The 22811-nt window shown below is 45.0% G+C and overlaps 1 protein-coding gene across 5 annotated transcripts in view; it reads right to left on the reverse strand.

Annotated features, from left to right (window-relative positions):
• TNRC6C (trinucleotide repeat containing adaptor 6C) overlaps nucleotides 1-22539 on the reverse strand; it is a 351118-nt gene extending 328579 nt beyond the window's left edge. For all 5 annotated transcript variants that reach the window (XM_033960128.1, XM_033960129.1, XM_033960125.1 and 2 more), the window contains exon 1: nucleotides 21444-22539. The gene's annotated coding sequence lies outside the window, so the exon portion shown is untranslated. The remainder of the gene's footprint in view (nucleotides 1-21443) is intronic.
• Nucleotides 22540-22811: the final 272 nt, after the last annotated feature.

Here is a 22811-nt window from a genome sequence, read left to right on the forward strand (position 1 = left end):
AAGAGACAGGGATAACAAAGAGCCACCCATCTGTTCCTCAGAAAGGATCACAGAACACCTAGGGAGCAGGCTACTTAAGTAGGCAACAGAGAACACCACTATGCATCCCTATAGGAAGAATATGACAGGGCAGAGCAGACATGAAGCCGAACCTGCAGGCCAACACCAGCAAGAGAACGAACTGCAATACCGAAAAGAGTCTGGATTAATCTCGTTAATGTGGTGGAAGAAAGATTAGGGTCTTACCTCGATAATCTTTCTTGTAGATGTGTCTAGTGGCCCTGAACACTAGGGTTATGCATCTGAACCTGCAAGTTGCTTTCAGAATGCTGTCAATCATCTTTTGAACTCTGCCTCCTTCCCAGTTTGTGCAAAAGCAATCAAGTAGCACTGTAATGAAAAACATAACTTGAAGGAGAAAACGGGGGAAAATCCCCAACACTACAATTCTATTCTGTTCTGTAACAAATATATCAATAAACATTATAACATTTAAGTACAGTAACGGCTTAAACCAGATACAAAAATGTGTGCATCTGGCATTAATCTTATATAGAACTCGTAGTCACTGGCATGTCCTGTTATCAAGCAGAAAATTAAACCAGACTTTATGTTCTGGAGTATTCCCCCCCCCCTTTTTTTTTTTTTTTTAATGTACCCTCAGTTCATCTGAGATCCCGAGAATTTGCCAAATTCAGACTGATCTTAAGGAAGAAAGCAGGCGAAGCCCACTGACAAGTTGGGCTTCAGGACTTCTAGACAATTCAACAAGAAAAAGATTGAGGCAAAAACCTAAATTTATCTTTCAAGTTCAATGTGTCTAGTAGTTCTGAATGCTAGGGACATATCAAAGCAGTCCACGGAGTCTAGGGCGGGCCCACTGAGTCTGTCTTCAAAACGGAGCACCTGAAAGCAGCGTATTTCCTGGATGCTACATCCACTTTATAGAACCTGATAAAGCTATGAAAGATAAACCAAGTAGCTGCTCTACAGATTTCCTCAGGTAAAACCGTCCAAATCTTTACCCAAGAAGTAGCAACTCCTTCTGTGGAGTGCACTTTCAATGCGAATGGCGACTGCTTACCGCAGCCCACTGTCCTGGTCCTTCTAGGGGTTATATGAAAAAGTTTATTTCTCACCTTAATGAAAATCCCACGGTTATGGATACAGAGTTCAGCTCAATTGCCTTTGGTTGGTCACTATATCTGCGAGCAGTTCACAGCTTATAACATTTCCCAGCTTAAAAGAAATAACTTTTATAATCCAATAAAGAGGTAAGTTTATTTAGCAATGGCTTTTCTCCTTGCACTGCTCAGCTGCTTCTTTTATCAGCAACTCCCAGTCAATGGGTTTTTAACTCAACAAAAATAAACTTTTATAGTCCAAACAGAAAAGTAAGTTTGTTCAGTAGTGGCTTCCAAAAATACTTACACTTTCCTATCCTGCATTTCTTTCCTTTGTTGAGCAACATTATATTCCATGTCCTCTACTTCTTCCCAAGTGTCTTCTGCCTCTGCAGCTCATTCCATCGGTTTACCTCATTCCACACCTTCTAGTTCCAGCTGTGTGTCATTTATCTGGGAGTATACAGCTGATGGGGGATGGGCTGGACTCAGCAAGTCAGTGGTAGCAAAAAACTGGGGCATCCTGCTATATTGTCTATGGAGCCAGATATGGTGCTTCTTCCCCCTCTAGCCCTCCACCCCCCTTTTTTTTAAAGTTGTGAATAAGAATAACTTGTAACCCATTCTGAGATCTCTTGGGAGGACGGGATATAAAACCAAATAAATAAATCTCCTATGGTGGAATTAGAAATTTGGAGCTTCCTGCAGGACTGAACTCCCTACTGAATCAGCTTGCTCAGTTCTTTTTAACAAGGTATCCAAAAAAGTAGGCAGTACTCGATTTGAGTCCTTGTCAACCTCTGAGGAATCTCCATTACACCATGCAGAGGAAATGGCCATTTTAATCCATCTGGAAATCAAGGTTTTTAAAGCCAGCCTCTCTTTCTTGGCATGACTGGTCAGAACGTAAAGGTGATCCAATATTCGAAACTCATATTTTCAAGGTACCAGAGAAGCACTCACTTGACATTCAGCAAAGGCACCGCTTTATCCCATTTCTTAGACCCTGTAGGGTAAAAAGCATGCAAACGGACTGCCTGACTGATGTGGAGGTCGAGACTACCGTATTTTCACGTAGATAACGCGCACCCGTGTAAAACGCGCACCCGTGTAAAATGCGCGGAAAACACAAATCTATGTACAGAAATTTTTATATACCGCGCACACCCATATACCGCGCATGCTGCCCGACTCTCCCGTCACGCCCGACTCTCCTTTTGCCCGCCCCGACTCTCCTCTGGCCTCCCCGACTCTCCTTTCGCCCGCCCCGACTCTCCTCTCCCCCTTGAAGTCCTGTCCCCACCCTGAAAACCTGATCCCCCCCCCGACGTCCAATTCACCCCAACGCAGGACCACTCGCACCCCCACCCCGAAGGACCGCTCGCAAGCACTCCCGTCCTCTTGCCCCAGCCAACCGCGGCACCCCCGACACGATCGGGGCAAGAGGGAGCTCAAGCCCTCTTGCCCCCCCCCCCCGACACGATCGCGGCAAAAGGGAGCCCAAGCCCTCTTGCCCCGCCGACTCCCCAACTCCCCGACAATATCGGGCCAGGAGGGAGCCCAAACCCTCCTGGCCACAGCGACCCCCTACCCCCACCCCGCACTACATTACGGGCAGGAGGGATCCCAGGCCCTCCTGCCCTCGACGCAAACCCCCCCTCCCCCCAACGACCGCCTCCCCCAAGAACCTCCGACCGCCCCCCCAACCGACCCGCGACCCCCCTGGCCGACCCCCACGACACCCCCACCCGCCTTCCCCTTACCTTTGTGTAGTTGGCCGGACAGACGGGAGCCAAACCCGCCTGTCCGGCAGGCAGCCAACGATGGAATGAGGCCGGATTGGCCCATCCGTCCCAAAGCTCCGCCTACTGGTGGGGCCTAAGGCGCCTGGGCCAATCAGAATAGGCCCGGGAGCCTTAGGTCCCTCCTGGGGGCGGGGCCTGAGGCACATGGGCCCAACCCGACCATGTGCCCAAGGCCCGCCCCCAGGAGGGACCTAAGGCTCCCGGGCCTATTCTGATTGGCCCAGGCGCCTTAGGCCCCACCAGTAGGCGGAGCTTTGGGACGGATGGGCCAATCCGGCCTCATTCCATCGTTGGCTGCCTGCCGGACAGGCGGGTTTGGCTCCCGTCTGTCCGGCCAACTACATAAAGGTACGGGGAAGGCGGGTGGGGGTGTCGTGGGGGGCGGCCAGGGGGGGGTCGAGGGTCAGCTGGGGGGGGCGGTTGGAGGTTCTTGGGGGAGGGCGGGCGTTGGGGGGAGGGGGGTATGCGTCGAGGGCAGGAGGGCCTGGGATCCCTCCTGCCCATAATGTAGTGCGGGGTGGGGGTAGGGGGTCACCGTGGCCAGGAGAGTTTGGGCTCCCTCCTGGCCCGATATTGTCGGGGAGTCGGCGGGGCAAGAGGGCTTGGGCTCCCTCTTGCCCCGATCGTGTCGGGGGTGCCGCGGTTGGCTGGGGCAAGAGGACGGGAGTGCGTGCGAGCGGTCCTTCAGGGTGGGGGTGCGGGTGGGAGTGTGTGCGAGCGGTCCTTTAGGGTGGGGATGCGGGTGCGGGTGGGAGCGCGTGCGAGCGGTCCTTTGGGGTGGGGGTGCGGGTGCGTGCGAGCGGTCCTTCGGGGTGGGGGTGCGAGCGGTCCTGCGGGGGGGGTGAATCGGACGTCGGGGGGGGGGGAACTATGTAAAAAAATTTTGTACAATGCGCTCACGCGTATACCGCGCAAGGTTATGCACGGTTTGTAAAAACACGTATAACGCGCGCGTTATATGCGTGAAAATACGGTACTTTTGCTAGGAAGGATGGAACACTGCGTAACGAGAACCCTGCTTCTGTAATCTTAAGGAATGATTACAAGCAGGATAGAGCTTGTAATTCAGAAATTCGTTTCACCAACATAATCACCACCAGAAACACAGTCTTGACTGTACCTCTAGAAGGGAAACCTCTCACAAAGGCTTATACTGAGCTCTACTGAGACCTTGTAATACAGTATTAAGATTCCAGGAAGGGAAAGGAATACGCACCACAGGGTGCAACCAAAACCCCTTTAATGAACCAGGCAACATCTAGGAGAGAAACCAGAGAGCCTCTCCCCTCGAGCTTGGAAACAAGAAAGGCTGCTATCTGCACCTTCAGTGATCCGAATGACAAACCCTTCTAAAGTCTATCTTGCAAAAAAATCCAAGACTACTGAAATAAGAGTTCGTAAGGGCTCTACATCATCCACAGCACATCAGTGTTGAAAGGACTTCCAGGCCTTGGCATAGACTGCTACTGTTGATGGCTTCTTAGCTCCAAGCAAAGTGAAGACAACACATCAGAGTAACCCTTGTCCGTCATGGCTACCCGTTAAAGAGCCATGCTGTAAGCCCAAAGTGTTCCAGATTCTCGATAGGGACCAGTCCTTGAGATAGAAGATCCATCCGGACCAGTAGTCTGAGACCTTCGTCCCTCTGGAGGCAAACTAAGTCCACATACCATGGTCTGTGAGGCCAGTTGGGTGCCACTAAGACTATCAACACTGGATGACTCGCAATAGAATGGGCCACAGGGAAAACACGTATGGTTGGACTAAAGCATCCAACCTCCTGCTTCCGAGCACGTATCTTTGGCTGTAAAAGCAATCTGCCTTTGTATTTACCATTGAGACCATCAGATCCATCTGTGGTTGACCTCACTACTGACCTATGGAGGTAAACACCGGGGGGTGGGGAACCATTCCTCCGGGTTGAGTCTGACTGCCTTGCCTTCCAGAGACTTCTCCCGTGCCTGAAACACTAGTTGAATGGCTCCACGTTCTAGACAATTTATGAACTACTTTTACTGAGGCCAGTATCCAACAACCCTGAACTGTGTGTCCGTTGCAATGACTCCACCAACCGTAAAGACTGGAATCAGTTATTAGAATCTCCAAGGAGGAAATTAAGATAGGTCTGCCCCTTGAGAAGGCAGCCATCTAAAGCCATCACCTCAGACTGCTCTTTGCTTCAATTAACCAAGCTGCTAAAGCAAGCCCATCTGAGGAGACCATCAAAAGAAATGAGTCTTGGAAAGATCTCATGTGCGCTCTAGTCCAAGGGACCACCTCTAAGGCTGATGCCATCAACACCATGACCTGTAGATAATGCCACACCGTGGGAGTCAGTCTCTGCAGCAGGTCTGAAATCTGCTTCCAGAGCTTCAGTCTACGTGCCTCTGGAAGAAAGACCTGGCCCAAGGCCATGTTGAACAAAACTCCCAGGTACTCAAGGCACTGGGTCGGCTCCAGCTGCCTCTTCTTGAGGCTGACGATCCATCCTACATCCTGGAGGAGTTTGACCACTCTCAAAACTGCCAGTTCGCCTTCCTCCTTATGGAAACAGACCTTCTTATCCCAATAAAGTGGGATCATTGGTCCCTTTGGTCCCAGCCCAGATAGACTTAGATGCCCGGTCTAGCAGCTATGTTCCCTCTAAGGACAGACTAGACATGAGCAAAAATATTTCTGTGTGAGCAGAAGACCTACTTGACATGAGCGACAAAATTTCCGGTACATTGCCTTGCGATCATTCACACATATGATTTGTTTACAAAATATATTTAACTAGTCTTTAAGCCCGTTACATTAACGGGTGCTAGAATAGATGTGTCTGTCTGTCTGTCTGTGTTTCTTTATCTCTTTCTCCTTGGCCGCTGTCTGTATCCTTCTGTCTCCCCCTCCCCCCCCCCCCCCGAGCAAAGCTGTCTGCTCCCAGCAACCACCTCCCCCCCCAAATGTCTCTCCATGGCCCTCTTCTGTCTTCCCCCCCAGAGCAAAGCTGTCTGTCCCCAGCATACCTCCCCCCAAAGCAGCCCCCTTTCCCTATCTCTCCATGGCCCCTTCTGTCTCCCCCAGTACACCCCTCCCCCCACAAAGCTGCCCCCTTTCCCTCTCCCTGTCTCCCCATGGACCCTTCTGTCTTCCCCCCAGAGCAAAGCTGTTTGCCCCAAGCACACCCCTCCCCCCCAAAGCAGCCCCCTTTCCCTCTCCCGCTGACTCTCTCTCTGGCCCCCTTTCTCTGTCTGTCTGTCTGCCCCTGTGTCTTTCTTTCTTTCTGTCTCCCTCCCTCCGCTGTCTCTGTCTGTCATTTTTTCCCCATTTCCCTGTGCAGCAGCATTTCCATCCCACTTCCCTATGCAGCAGCAACAGCATTTCCCTCCTATCCCCCCTTTCCTGTGCAGAAGCAGTAGCAGCATTTTCCCCCATCCCCCTTTCCCTTCTCTTACCTTCTCTTCCCTGCTCCGTTCGGCCCCTCCCCCTTCTTTTACTGCCGTTGTCCTGCTCGATCTGGCCTGCTCCTGACCCTCCCACAGCCGACAAACCTCGGGGCTCCAGCCGCGTAGGCAGCACTTTAAACACGCTGCTTCGTGGCCTTCTACTGCCGATTTCCTCTGCCGCGTCTGTCTCCGATGATGTCATCAGAGACGCGGCAGAGGAAATCGGCAGAGAAGGGCGCGAAGCAGCGTGTTTATAGTGCTGCCTATGCCGCTGGAGCCGGGAGGTTTGTGGAGGGTCAACGGCCGGAGCGGGGCTGCTGTCCACCATTGCTGCCACTGGTGCTGCCTAGTCCGCTGGAGCCAGAAGGTATATAGAGAGCACAGTCGCAGCGTGCGCATCCAGCCCCTGCAAGCACCGTGAGGTGTCAATTAGAATGTTGCCACCTCACGGCGCAGTGAGAGGCAGCGGTGAGTGAGGGCAGGCAGTGACACGCCGAGGATAGGGAGAGAGAACAGTTGCGCGCCTTCAGCCCCCACATGCGCCGTGAGGTTAGAATGTTGCCACAGAAGCACACCTCACGGCGCCAGGACTCACGAATTTTCAAGAGCGCATGCGCGCTCTAGCATTTTATTATTATTGATAAGCATCAAAAAATTAACATTTATATTGTACGGTACCGGACAAAAACCAGAAGAGCCTACTCCTCTGCAAGATATACACTCAACAGCAGAGAAGATAGACAATCAATATACACACAGGTACAAAATAAGTACCTATCAAAAATATGTAAACTGCTTTGATTATGTAAACCACACAGAAAAAGCAGTATATCAAGCCCCATTCCCCTATGTAAATTAATGTGAGGTACTATGAAATAAAACGAAAACATATGAAACAGATTCAATAGGTCTAAATTACTCATACTATATATACTACTTATGATGATAGCAGAAACCTACGTTGGGAGTGATTTATGTGCATAAACTCAATGTAGAAAAACAATGCACCAAAGCAGACTCTAAAAGGGGGGAAACAAATATAAAAGTCTGAAAACATAATAGATGACAAGTCTGTAAACTGGATCAAAAGTAACTACATGAAGTTGTGATTTAGAAATATAAATATTACTAGAATACTGATATGGCCAATGAACAAAACGTCCAAAACTGATCATCCAATTAACGATGTGCATCTATCAGGTATGCATCACTGGTATGGCCCCACCCTTATCCACCCGAGTAATGACCACAGAAGGGTCATACCGCAGATCTTGCATAGCCTTCCATTCATCACAGGTTATATTAAAATGTTTTACAGATTTTGCATACTTCAATTCAACTTCTTGAAGATCTTGAAGAATCTCTAAACGCTAATAAATTTGGATGTAAAGGACCAGAGGGAATCATCTTGACTTGGCAGTAATTACGAACTAGTCCTTTTCATATTGAAAATCTGAGAAAAAATTTTTTTTTATTGCAACTTCTGTAAAAACCTATATACCCAGGAATCCCACAGACCAGGGGGAGAGAACATCCAAACAGGGTGTATATGCACCCAACCAGGAGTTGACAGGTCCAGTGTAAAGACTTTCAGAACATCCCTCCTCAGCAAACTGAACCCTGCAGGCAGTTCCAGCCATGCTCTTTTTAGGGACTACTATATCCAACACAAGAAAGCATTCGAAGGGAGTTCCCATATATACCTGCCTGGAACGAGAGAGACCACAAAGGTACACTACTCATAAGAACATAAGCATTGCCTCTGCCGGGTCAGACCAGCAGTCCGCTCCCGCGGCGGCCCCCAAGTTCATGACCTGTAAGTCCTTACCTAAATTCTTTATTCCCTATTCATTAGTACCTGTATAGATACCCTCTATCTTTACCCTTCAAACCCCTTCTCCTTCAGGAAGTCATCCAATCCCTTTTTGAAGTCCAATAGTGTACTCTGCCCTATCACCTCCACTGGGAGCGCATTCCAGGTGTCCACCACCCTCTGAGTGAAGAAGAACTTCCTAGCATTTGTTTTGAATCTGTCTCCCTTCAATTTTTCTGAATGCCCTCTTGTTTTTATTGGCCCTGTTAGTCTGAAGAATCTGTCCTTCTCTTTGCCTTTCATGATTTTATAAGTCTCTATCATGTCCCCTCTTAAGTCTCCGCTTCTCCAGGGTAAAGAGCCCTAGCTTCTCCAACCTTTCAGCATATGAAAGGTTTTCCATGCCCTTAATCATCCTTGTTGCCCTTCTCTGGACCCTCTCGAGTATCACCATATCCTTCTTAAGGTAGGGTGACTAGTATTGGACACAGTACTCCAGATGTGGGCGCACCATCGCTCGATACAGTGGTAGAATAATCTCCTTCGTTCTGGTAGTGATACCCTTTTTGATTATGCCCAACATTCTGTTCGCTTTCTTTGAGGCCGCTGCTCATTGCGCCCCGGCTTCATTGTTTTATCCACCAAAACCCCCAGGTCTTTCTCTAGGCAGCCTTCCTCCAGTACCCTCCCTCCCATCGTATAGCTGTACATTGGGTTCCTCTTCCCCACATGAAAGACTTTTTACATTTCTCTACATTGAAGCTCATCTGCCATCTTTTTGCCCACTCACTCAGTTTGTTCAGGTCTCCTTGTAATTCTTTGCATTCCTCAACAGTTCTGACTCTGCTGGAGAGTTTTGTGTCGTCCGCAAATTTTATAACTTCGCACTTTGTCCCTATTTCCAGGTCATTTATGAATATATTGAACAGCAGCGGTCCCAACACTGACCCCACTTGTGACCCCCCTTCCAGTCAGAGTAGTGCCCTTTTACTCCTACCCTCTGTTTCCTGTCTGCCAGCCAATTTCTGATCCATCTGTGCACGTCCTCTACCACCCCGTGGCTCCACAGTTTTCTCAGTAGGCGCTCATGAGGTACCTTGTCAAAGGCTTTTTGGAAATCGAGATATACGATGTCTATGGGGACACCCTTGTCCAATTGCTCGCTTATCCCCTCAAAGAAATGCAGTAGGTTCGTTAGGCATGATCTTCCTTTACAGAAACCATGCTGGCTTGTTCTCATCAGATTATTTTTTTCTAAATGCTCATTGATACCTTTTTCTTGAGCAATGATTCAGCCATCTTCCCCGGAATTGAGGTCAAGCTTACCGGTCTGTAGTTTCCTGGGTCGCCTCTCGATCCCTTTTTGAAGATAGGTGTAACATTCGCTATCCTCCAGTCCTCCGGGATTACCCCTGTTTTCAAGGTTAGGTTGCAAATCTGCCGCAGTAACTCCGCTGTTTCGTCTCTGAGCTCTTTCAGTGTTCTCGGGTAGATTCCGTCTGGGCCCAGAGATTTGTCAGCTTTTAGTCTGTCTATCTGCTTTAGTACATCTTTGAGGTTTATCTCTATGCATGATAAACAGCCTATATATGGGGAAATCGGTATTTGTTTAGCATATTTGCTTTTTCCTCATCACTCTCCACAAATCGATACATATCTTTCATTCTCGCAATTCCATTTTTCTTCTTCTTTTCACTAATATATCTGGAAAAAAATTTTGGCTCCCTTTTTTACATTTCTAGTCACTTGGTCTTTTGCTTGCGCCAGACATATCTCTCTTGGCTTCTTTCAGTTTCACCCGATATTCCTTTCTGTACTCCTCTTCTTGGGGTTTGTTTAATATTTCACGAATGCCAACTCTTTTGCATTTATTTTCTCCATCACAAGTTTAGAAAATCATATAGTTTCCTTTTTCTCTTGTTTTTATTTATTTTCCTCACATAAAGGTCAGTAGCCATTTTTATTGCTCCTTTCAGCTTAGACCACTGTTTTTTCACTTTCCTTACGTCCCTCCCATCCTAACAGCTCTTTCTTTAGGTACACTCCCATTTTACTAAAGTCCGTATGTTTGAAATCTAGGACTTTAAGTTTTATGCGGCCGCTCTCCACTTTAGCTGTTATATCAAACCAAACTATTTAATGGTCACTATTTCCCAGGTGGGCACCCACTCGAACATTAGAAATACTCTCCCCATTTGTGAGAACCAGATCTAGTATCGCTTTTTCCCTCATGTGTTCAGACACCATTTGTCTGAGCAGAGCCTCTTGAAATGCATCCACAATCTCCCTACTTCTTTCTGATTCCGAAGACAGAACTTTCCAGTCCGCATATGGCAAATTGAAGTCACCCAACAGCAGCACTTCCTCTTTCTTTCCGAACTTTTGGATATCTGCAATCAGATCTTTATCAATTTGCTGCAATTGAGTCGGAGGTCTGTAGACTATACCCAAGTAGATAGAAGTTTCATTTTCTCTTATCAAAGTGATCCATATTGCTTCTTCCTCTCCCCAGGTCCCCTGCATTTCAGTCGCTTGGATAGCAATCTTTACAGAGAGCTACTTCTCCACCTTTTTGACCATCTCTGTCTTTCCTAAAAAGATTATATCCTGGCATGTTTGCATCCCATCCATGGGAGTCACTGAACCATGTCTCTGTGATAGCAACAATATCCAGGTCTGCCTCTACATCAGGGCTTGCAGATCATGAACTTTGTTGCTTAGACTGCTATCTTTCAGTGGTAAACTCGGTTTTTTGTATAGGTTTATGTTTAGTTTCACTTCCTGTTACATTGCTAAGAAGTGAATTGCTAATATTGTTTATGTTACTATCTTTACTACCATCACATCTCGTCTTTTGCTGGGGATGGCCTCCATAATTGTATTTCATACATATGCCACCCCCCACCTTCTAGTTTAAATGCCTAGAAACACTGTCTAAATTTCTCAGAAAGGATTCTTTTTCCAGCTATAGTAAGATGTAACCTATCATTACAATATATTCTCTTGTCTTTCCATGTATTTCCCCATCCACCTATGTACCTAAAGCCTTCTTCATGTCACCAGGCTTTGAGCCACCTACTGAAGTCCTCTGTGGTTTTTATTCTTTGCTCTCCCTTTCCATATGCATGCAGTACTTCTGAAAAAGTTAGTCTTTACAAAAGGTTTCAAGCCCTCTACAAGATCCCAAAAAGCTTTCTGCGCTGCAAGTGTGGAGTTGTTGACCAGGTCATTTGTTCCCAGATGGATAACATCGGTGTTAGAATCCTTAGTTTCTTCCTATAGTCAGTATTTGCCATGCAAGCTCCCTGGTTATGTACATATGGCACCGCTGTGGCGTCTAAGAAGCTTGCACTGCTGGTCTTTTCAGAAGGAGCTGGAGAGCGAAAAGTGCCAGTCAAATTGCCTGAAGCTCCAGACGATTGATCAACCAAAGTTTCTGCCCCCACAGTGAGCCCACAACCCAATAGGCTGGCACCCATCCTAAGAGTCATCTAATCAGAAATCTGAAGAAGCCAGACCTGGCCGAGAGCCTCCCCCTGAATCCACCAGTTCAAGTTGCTGCTAGTTGGCACCATCCAGAGGAGCAGCATCCGAAGGGGAAAATTCTGCAGAGACCACCAAGATAAGACGGACTCCCATCAAGGGAGCATGGGCACTCTGGCCCAGGGGATCACCTCCAAAGAGAATGCCCGAGAACTCAGAACCTGCAGAAAAAACCAGGCCGAGGGAGCCAGACAATCCAGGAGAATTCTGATCTCTACGTGTCTTGAAAAGAAATACACAACCCTATCTGGAGATGATGAGAAGCCCCAGAAACTCCAGGGTCTGGGAGGACACTAAGCATCTATTCCTAAACTTGTCAATACCTGCAGCAGAGACATTATCATCTCCACCTCACTTTCATACACCCGACGAGACGGAGCCCAGATCATCAGCTGTCCTAGGAAGGGTGGACATGGACCCCCTGCTAGCGGAAAGCCATCACAACTATCATCACTTTGACGAAAGTGCGGGAACCGTCACAAGGCCAAGGGGCAGAGCTGTGAACTGGAAATGATGTTGCAGAACATGGAAACTCAGAAACCTTTGATGCTTCGGGCAAACTGTACTATGGAAGTAAGTCTCTGAGAGACCAAAGGACACTAGAAACTCTCCTGGAGAGACAGCAGCTATCACCGTGTACTCCACTGACACTAGAAACTCTCCTGAAGAGACAGCAGCTATCACCGCATACTCCATTATTCATTTGGAAGAAGGGAATTCACAAGTGATCGACTTTAGATCCAGAACGGGTCTCCAATTCACCGAGCCTTTCAGGCATGATGAAGTATAAGGAGTATCCGCCTAAGGCCCCATTCATGTTCTGGAACAGCTTCCAGCATCCCAGTGTCTAAGAAGCGTTGCAGAGTATCGTGGACCCTGGACTCTGTTCCGATTGACTTGATGGAGTCCAGAAACCAAGCCAGAGGCGGGCAAAGGAGGACTTACAAGTGTCCGATGAAAGTCGAGTTCACTCCTGACAAAACTAAGAAGTCAGCCATCATGATGAGGAAGCCATGCCCGACCCCTGGAATTGGAACCATAACGCGCGCATAGCCCTGGGAATGTCTCTGGGAGGAAAAACCTAAGTATCCCTAATGACACCTGTGGGAGGAACGAAAAGTACTGCGATACCCTCCCAACTTCCAGAGAAACATGTTCACAGGGAGCGACTTAGGGCAGCACTCAGTCACACCTATGTAGAAAGATGTCCGCTGAAGGTGATCCTCGAGGCAGCGTCCTCATCTGACGATAGATCCAAAGAGTTCAGCACACAGACACTGCACCAGCAGAGAATGTACTAAGAACTCGAATGAGATCACCAGCACCTAATTCACACCAATCACTAGCAAAGGACAGGCATGCACCTCCACAGAGGACACATTGCACAGGCTGGAATGACAGGCACGTGCCAAAAAGGAAGTGGCCACCACTGCTTGGCTACCTGAGATTGCCGCTAGAAAAGAATGTTTTGTAACATAACATCCACCCTGTGATCCTGAGAGTCCTTAAACCTAACTCCCCCCATCACTAGGGAGGGCTGTGTGCAGGATAACCTGCGCCATGGCGGACTCTACCTCAGGCTGTTCAAACCTGCCAAAAATCAGGTGATAAAACATACACATAGCTTTAGAAGGTCAGAAAGAGCTTTCTGAAGTATCGCATTGTTCTGAAAGCAGACCAAGAAGCTATGGACTGAATGGAAAAAAAAGACATAGAAGAACGGTCCAGGACCAAAGCATGAGAAATGAAAGGTGGAGAATCCAAATAGAGATCTTTCAGATCATTATCTGTAAAGAGGCAGACAGAAGCCTCCTTAAAAACATGCAAAGAAGGGCCAGCATCCCAAATCTGGACGTCAAGGAGATGAGTCTCAGCAAAAGCATCAGCTGAATCCAAAATAAAGACAGTGGCAGGAGACAGGACAATCATAATATCTGCATGGCAACTACTGCAATCAAGGTCTGGCATTCAAGACAAAGTTAGACAAGTTCCTCCTGAACCAGAACGTACGCAGGTAAGGCTAGTCTCAGTTAGGGCGCTGGTCTTTGACCAGAGGGCCGCCGTGTGAGCAGACTGCTGGGCACGATGGACCACTGGTCTGACCCAGCAGCGGCAATTCTTATGTTCTTATAGCCAGATGAGAGAGCTCCTTAACAGAAAGCTTCACCACAGGCACAACAGACCAAAAAAGCCAGGACGTGTCTGCCGGCTGCGTCAAACAAACGGGGTCTGAGGAATATGCCTTTAAGAGGAGCCAAATAAAATCCAGTGAAAAGACCCACTCTGCAACCATGGAAGGGCTCTGTTGAGGTACATGCGCTGCATCAAAAGAGTCCCCAGACTCAGAAAACAGGCATTTTGCATCAGACTCCAGGACGGCCTCTGGGCGAGATGTTTTTCAGAAGGCACAGACCCAGGCCAGCTCCCCAGCCCAAGATTACTCGGAGGAGACAAAGTCCAAAACTTCTGATCCCTTCCCCAGCTCCCTATAGCACACGTTATACAATCGCTGATCGGCACCAATTCGGCGCAACCAGTGTCCATATTCAACAGATTAGGGGCTGGGGAGTCCATCCCAAACGATTGTGTGTCAAATCAAGAGGTTGAGATAGAAATAAAAAGTAGAAAACAGGATCGATTTTAAAATCCAAGATGGCCGCCATCACGAATTCGCACCAAATACAGCAAAAATAAAGAAAAAACGAAAATTAAAAAATAGTGATTTGAGGTCTGGGGAGGTGGGGGACCTGAACCCTACCCTCAGAAACTGTGAGAAACGATTTCAAAATCGTTTTACAAGCCACCCCCCAAATTCCCATAAGAGATAACGGAGCTTTACTCGCAGTATGCAGTGCCAGACTGTCAGCAGCTTTAAACATTTGAATGGAGGAAAAGGATTTTCTGCCTCAGAAACAGCTCCAAATGGATCCAGACTTGAAATCTTCAGACTGGCATCCAGCCAGAGACCAACTATGACCTCTGCCCCGATGGATCCTCGTCTGTGCCTTGAAACCTGGGTTGGTTTCACTCCAGATGCATAGAGCCTGCAATGAAACCTGTGACAAGGTCACTGGCAAGCAGACTCCCAGGGGAAGGGACCCCAGGTACTTCAAGAAGGTAGCACACAGCAGACTGGCTCCATAGATCCACCAGAGCTTCTCTGTGAAGCTGCAGTCCAGCACCGCAAAACTGCATCCTTTTCTTGAACAGGGGACCACCGGGGAGGGGTCTCAAGGCACCGACTCCACCAAGAAACAAATTGTAAAATAAAAACAAGTAGTAGAGCTTATGTAAAAGACTTGCAAGATTGCTTGCAGAAATTGTAACTGGATATGTTTACTAGCTCTCAGGCTAAGGGGGTGGAGTATGTACTCAGAAAAGTGTATTTTTGCAACTCCCGGACTGCGGGTTGGGATTGAATATATGGAATATGCATATGGAATGCAGAAGGGACGTAACAATCACCATTTAACCCATGAACTTCCTTCCCCATTCTGTGCTAATTCAATGGCAGGAGGTGAAAAGCATCACCATTCAGTGCAGCCATGAGCCTGGCCATGTAGGCCAACTTAAAGTTACACAGATCAAAGTAGCTGAGTTTGGAGGGGTGGGGGGGTGCAATTGTGGAAACTGTGTCTTGAAGCACTTCTGCTTCCAGCTGGATCAGCTTGGGAAGAGGGAATGGTTTAAGAACATGTTCAGGAAGAGGGAATGGTTTAAGAACATGTTCCTCTGAATTTGAATGTTAAGATATTTCCCTAACTGATGTATTCCCAAGAGTTTTATGATTTGGGGACAGATATTAAGTTGATTAGTATGCTGGGTTTGTGTTTATTTTAGTGTTTTACTTTTTTTGTACTATATGTTTAAGTTGAACTTATTTTCATAATTTAAATTGTATTATAGATTTGTTTAAATTACAAAATGTTTGATAATTTAGCCATTTAATATTTCTGATCAATTATGGGTATTTTATTGTCAATAGCATTTTTTAAAATTTGTACATCAATTTCAGCCTATTGCGAGAGGGAGTTGAAAAGATATTGCCAATCAGATGCTGCAAGATCAGTTCAAATTGGCACATGGCCTCCTGCATCGATTTTATGATGATTGAGCAAGGCTCAGATTGTGCAATCATTCCCACAATTGTGGATATGTGGGAGACTGGGGTCCTGACAATAATAAAGGGTCAGCGTCCATAGCAGTGGTCAATAGACAGACAATAACCACTATGATTCATGCAGCCACCTGTTACTCTGCCTACAGCATTTTCTGTGGGCCTAGATAAAGATCCTCTCCACCAGCCTGGGAAAGAGACAAATTGGTGAACTGTCTTTGGACCAAGTGATCTTCCTTTCCCTGATCACAAGTCTGGACCTGGAAGCAAAGAAGTCATGAAATTTCCCCTTCTATCCCCCCCTCCAATCCACATCAAGCATCAAAATGCTGGACTTGGGGGGGAGGGGGACATCGGGACACAGAAGAGTGATGCTGGACACAGGGGAAAGGGATTGGGGATATAGAATGGTGATGATGATGATGAAGACAGGGGAAATACTAGGAAGGGACGTACGTATAGGAGACACAGAGAAGGGAGATGCTGAACATGGGGAAAAATACAAGATGGTGAAATAAATGTCAAATGGGCAGGAAACCCTGGTGAGTGAGTAAAGAAAAGCAGAAGGAAACAGAAACCAGAACCAGAGACCAACAAAATTTGAAAAATAAAATGACCAGACATCCACCCGGTAACGCCTAAGAAAGATATGCATCAATGACCAGGTGGCAGCCTTGCAAATCTCTGCCGGAGACAATAGAGTCATTTCAGCCAACTAGGATGCCATGTGCCTTGTTGAATGGGCCCGCCAGAGGCTGCTTCCCCAACAGATTCTTTCAACCACCTAGCTATAGAGAGCTTTAAGGCCAAGCACCTGCCTGTCCTGTTCTATCCTACCACGAAAACAAAGCCTATCCAACTTCTGGAACTCATTGGTGACCTCCAGATATTGAAGGACAGCTCGACAGATGTCCAGAAGACAAAGGCTGTCAAACTGGTCCCCGCAATCCTCTCTGTGGAATGAGAGGAGCTTCACCCATTGATAAAAGTGAAAGGTCAACATCACCTTTGGAATAAAAGACTAACCTGGGCGCAGAACACCCATCCCTCCCTTAAAGCGCAAAAACAGATCACAGCAAGACAAGGAATACAATTCCGAAACTAGTATAGCTGAAGCAATTACTACCAAGAAAACTGTTTTCAAAGTCAGATCCTTAATAGATGCCTGCCACAATTGTTTGAAGGGCGGTCGTTGCACTGTGTGCAGCACCAAATTAAGGTTTCTGCTCTGGGCACACCAGCTAGAGAGGTGGCCGAAGCCAACTCACCCCTTTCCAAAACCAGACCACATCTGGGTGTGCCGCGAGAGGAATTTTGCATCCATCCTCGGAAGCTAACACCTGCACCTTCAGTGAGCCGAAGGCCATACCTTTATCCAGGCCCTCCTGGAGAAACCCCAGAATAAGAGACACAGGTGCCAAGCAGGGCAACAACTCCCTCCTGGCACACCATGCAACAAAAGTCCACCAGATCCTGGAATATGCCACCAACGTCAAATGCTTCATGGAGATGACCACATCAACGTAGTCCGTGCACCTCAATTTTGCCCCCTCAAGGGCTAGGTCATAAGACCAAAGGGACCCGGATTCTCCTTCCACACCAGCCCCTGATGAAGCAACCCTCAACAGAGAGGAAGGGGCAATGAATGACAGTGAAGACAAATCCTTTTCACTTAAGCACTATCCGTTCCCCCTAGCCCAATATCGCACTTAAAGGTCTGATACTCAGGAAGTAAACACCAATGCTCCACACTGGGTTGATGCGGGGCCTTGAGCATCTATCTATCTGGGCATGCTGAAGGCTTGTTGGACTTCTCTTTGAGAATCCCTTAGACAGCAGGAGCCAGTAGGCCTTGAGTATGCGCAGATGCTCAAACCCTCTCATCAGAGGGTCAGTTTCCTGAGCACCACAACTGTAAGTGTGATGTCGATCTGGGGCAGAGCGGAGTAGGTAGTGGAGGACAGAAGTGATGAGGGTGGGGGAGATAGCAGTGCCAGTCATCAGGAGGGATAGCAGTGCTAGTCATTGGGTGGAGAGTGGAGGATAAAAGCACCATCATTGGAAGAAGGCTCAAATATAAACCAAGTCCTCAATTTTTGGGCCATTTTTGACCCCCAAATCTTGGTTTATATTAGAGTACAGTATATATGGTAATATTGTTCCTGCCACCTATTTTGATTTTCCCCACCCCATCAATGGGTTTGTTTTAAACTTTAGAAGAGCGCTGAAAAATATTACAATGTGATAAGAGTTCATCTACAGAGTACCTTCTGTAATACAAGGGTTGGAACATGGAAACAGTACTAAGTTTATATTAATGAAGAAACATAACCAAATATCCATAATGTTAACAAGGGTAAATTGATTGCAATAAGCTACCTACTGAGATGTTCTAAATGCTAGGATCTGAGAGAGGTGGAACAATCTCCATATGAAGTTTACATCAGCTGTCTGCATATCTATTATTCAAAACAGCATGGAATTGATTGAAGGATATGGCTATTGGAAATGTACATGCATACAGTATGCTAGTTACAATAAGTGAATTATGTGAAAGGGAAGTGCATAATGTATTACAGGTGAGCTGATTTGAGTGGAGTGTGTTTTAAGTGTTAATAAGAGGTGAACATTATTTTGGAAAAGCAGGTTAGAAGTCTGAATAAATAAGCCTTCCTAAGTAATGATTCCAACGGGCCTGATATATTAACTAGGGTTTTTTTCTTATTGTTTGCCCATGGGAAAATACATAGCACATAGGCCCTTATATTATTATTACTGTTTTCATTATGAAGGTAGTGAGAGATGCAAGATGGTGGTGAACTATTTATCCACAAAACTAAACACATATTTCCAGATGTTATGAATTGTCCTCTAGTCTAACCTCATGAAGATCACATCTGCTCCACATGAACTCAATATTTACAGGGAAAGACCAAATGCAAAACTGGCCATATGCCAGTATCCACATCTAATTTTAAAAAAATTCTCTTTTGAGGGCATATAAATGCTACATTCCAATACTTTACATAGCATCTCAACAGTGTCATTTTTATAAATGAACTGCTTTTTTATAGTACAACCATATATAATCAACTTTCTAGTTACATTTAAAAATACTTACACAATATTGCTTTCATTTAGATCCTTTAAGTACAATGAAAGTCACATCTTCAGCACTACTTTGGAAGATGAAGATTTACTGCTTACATATCCTGAGCTGTCACTTCTGATATTTCTAAACACAATAAGCTAAGTCTGTTATGAAAGCAGCTCTAAATGCAAATAATGATAGGAAATGTACAGTTATTCAGTCTATCATATAAACCAAGCATTCCAACATCTCTATAATACACATTCAAAAACATATTAATGAGACTCCTCCTCTTACAACTGAATTATTAATGCGCACTGGCAACATTAATAAGATAAGCCTATAAACCTCTATATCTGTCAAGCAATTCTTAAGAATTTTATTATTTCCAGATTCAAAGTTGTGAAATCAACTCATTTAAAAACCAAAATCAATGAGTGCGATGATTTTGTTTCAAATTTAAAGGTTATTCTAAATTCCAGCAAGTTCAATTAATAAGAATTTGAATAGCATGAATTGCACCAGTGGAAGCAATTTGAGAAGGGAAAGCAAATAAGAACACTGACAAAACATAAATAATATGTTTATCAATAAGATTAAATGTGTTCCTGAAATGTTACTGGTTTTACAAAAATACTGCCAAAGAAACTATAATCCACTATAAAGTGTTAACCTTGCAACTCAATGTTGAATAATGGGGTAACCCACAGGAAACAGTCAAATTAGCTAAATTCCGTATTTGATCAGTCTGGAGGTTGGACAGCCAATGACATTCAATATTATCATCTGATGCACAAGAACATCTAATTTGAAACCATTTGCACCAACAGTAAACCAACTCAAGTCCTATTTACACTGATTTCTTAACCCAGCCTAATGAATTAAAGCATTCTATCAGTTTAGCTAAAAGAGACCTAAATAATCATGCTAAACAGATTTATATATAGCAACTCTACAGACTTGTAATTAAGGCATCAACTGATTAAATACTGATTTATTTGAAATAATGCAGTCATTGAGCAATTGTTTGATATTTTAAAAATACTGTAATGTTTTTACACTGTTCTGAGATCAGTTTATCTTCTACAGTATTTCAAAGTTTAATACATACTGTTAACAAGAAAATCAACTAGTTAGGTACAAACCACCACAGCTTCCATCACAAAAAAAAATTTGGTTTTATAAAGATGTTAACACAGACTATCTAATAAGAAAAAGGAAAAAGCTCTGGATCATTGAATCTAGAGCAAAAATACTTTTGTTTTCAGTAGTGATTTATTTCAGCTTAACATCTTTCTCAAATTAACTAGAAATGTGTAAATTTTATTTGCTGCTTATTTTAGTCGCTCTAAAATCCATACCCTATTCAAAAAATGTGTTTGTTTGTTTTTTAATACGGAATCTTTCTTCATAGAATAGGACAAACCCTCTTTTGAAAAAAAAATAATAATAATAACTGGGCGGTTCTGATATAAAGGGATTAAGCATCCAGCGATAGAACGAAACAAATATTTGGTGAAAATGTGATTCCCAGTGTAACACACTTGTTTCCAAATATCAATTTTTGGAGTTTGTAGGATGCATTGTTGTCGTTACTTTTAGATCTGGATGTATAGCAAAGATAAAGTTGTGACAGCATTATCGATGAACACCTTGTTTCATCAGATAAATTGTTAAAACTGGATAATAGTGATAAATTTGAAACAGTGACTACTTTTATACGTCTCTTCCATGAAACAAAGAATCTTGCAGCTCAACAGAATTCTGCAGTGAAATCTTTCTTCCCTAGTTTAGCTTGCTGGAAAAATGAAATTCTGTTACCTAACTAAACATGAAAAAAGTGGCATGTCAAGTCTATCCAGTAAGTTACAGTTTAAGCTAGAAAACTACAAAATACGCAATTTTAGACATTTACTATAGCCTTCATTTTGTCTGTAAAAACAAACAAACATCCCTATCCATTTGTCATTAGATCTCAGTAAGTACTAAACGTCTCTATACATGCATTTATGTTCAATATGTTTTCGTATTACCTTGATAACGTCAAAACGTAACAGTAAACTTCCAGTGGCTTCATGAGCCATGGAGAAATTCAGCCCTTAAAGAGTCAAATTATCTGCACGTTCTCAGATTTCGTTATTCTAATTCTTTAAATATCCCTCTGCGCAACCATCAAGGCTGAGCCCCCAAAGCATCACCTGGACAGGTCTCCAAGCCTGTCCAAGGTGATGAAATAAAGATGTGCAAAGGAGATGTCTCGCCGAGTCCTATAGGAACAAATGTTGGTCCTAAACTATATAGATGGTGAAATGAAAACGATGAAAAATTACATCCCAACCGCCCCCCCCCCCCAAAAAAAAAAAAAAATAATAAAAAAAAAAATAAACCAAGAGACCCTTTTCACTCCAGGATGCACTCCAGGATGCATTTTTAATTTTAGGTCCAAAACATCTTAGAGTATCGCCTCTATCCTTCACCCAACAAAAAGTTCAACATCGCCCTATGCGATCCTTTGGGCTTACCTTTTCTTTTTTTCCTCTTGGGGCTCTTTGGCAGCTTTTGACTCAGTCTTGCTGTAAGGAAACAAGCGACTATTTTGCCTGGTTGGTTTACCGTTTCCTTTCTCTCTTTTTCCTTATTTTGTCTCTTTCTTTCCTTAAAGTACCCGTAGTTTCTTCTTCTTTTATTTTATTTTTACAGAGCAAAACACGCAGAGAAATCTCATCTACTTCAGAGTTGGCAAGTGGAGGGCGGGAGGGGGGGGTGTCGTTTAACAAAGGCAAAACATATAATAATTGGACAGCAAAAAGAAAGACAGATAATACTGGACTAATGAAAACCCAAAACAAAGCGACGAAGCAGGAATATGTAACATCTGATCCAGCAGAAAGGAGGGAGACCGGTGGCTTTCCGAATAATCCCCCGATTTGAAGCCAAAGATGATGCAGTTAGAACCCCTCTGAAAAATGTCTCCAAAAATTATGCTTAAATAAAATAAAATAATAAAAAAAATAGTGTAGCAAACTCCCCGACAAAATACAGGTTTTCTGGAGCAGTAGTAAGAGTTTTTTTTTCCTTCTCTGTTTCTACAAGAGTTTTAATCCACACCGATAAACCTCACTGCCGTTGAGTTTCAAAGTGCAAATGAATAAAAAGGTTTGAAACCTCTTTTGTCTGTTTTTTTTTTTTAATGTCTTTCACACGCACACAATTTTTTTTTAATGGTAACCAAAATAAAACCCAGTCAAACCATCCAGATAAGACAGCCAGAGGAGGAGGGAGAGAGAACGAGGCAGAAAGCAAAGGCTTAACCGAATATGTCCTCTGGGATTGAAGCTTCCGCTTGGTTTCCTTTAATTTTTTTTTCCACCTTCCTTCTTATCGCTTTACTTTGCCTCTCCAAACCCTCCGGTTGAAAAAAAAAATGCTAATAATACAAAACAAATTTTGCAGGGTTTTGGGTTTTGTTTTTTTTTCCTGTATAGCTCACTGGGCTCCTGTCGTCGTTAGCAGCAGGGCTGCCGCGGCCATTTTGTTGCTAACTGACAAGAAACAGCAAGAGGCGGTTTTGTGTTTTTTTTCCTCCCTCTCCCTCTCGCTTTGACCTCGAACAGGAAGTCGTCCTAAGAGCGAAAAAAAAAAAAAAAAAATTTTTTTTTCACGTGATCGAGGCCGCCCCTCCAAACAAACCGCAGAACCAATCAGCAGCAGCCGGCTGCCGACCTCGCTTGGCACCGCCTTACTGTTACCATGGGGATTAAAGTTCTTCTTCGGCGGGCGGCTGCGGCCCGCCTACTTAAAGGGAATGGCTGGGGTTCACTGGAACGCATAAAAACACACAAGCTGGGTTTTTATTTTTCCGTCTTTCATTGATATTTTAGAAATGATTA

The sequence above is a fragment of the Geotrypetes seraphini genome, chromosome 10 (assembly GCF_902459505.1).
Source record: "Geotrypetes seraphini chromosome 10, aGeoSer1.1, whole genome shotgun sequence".
In the NCBI taxonomy this organism is placed as follows: Eukaryota; Metazoa; Chordata; class Amphibia; order Gymnophiona; family Dermophiidae; genus Geotrypetes; species Geotrypetes seraphini.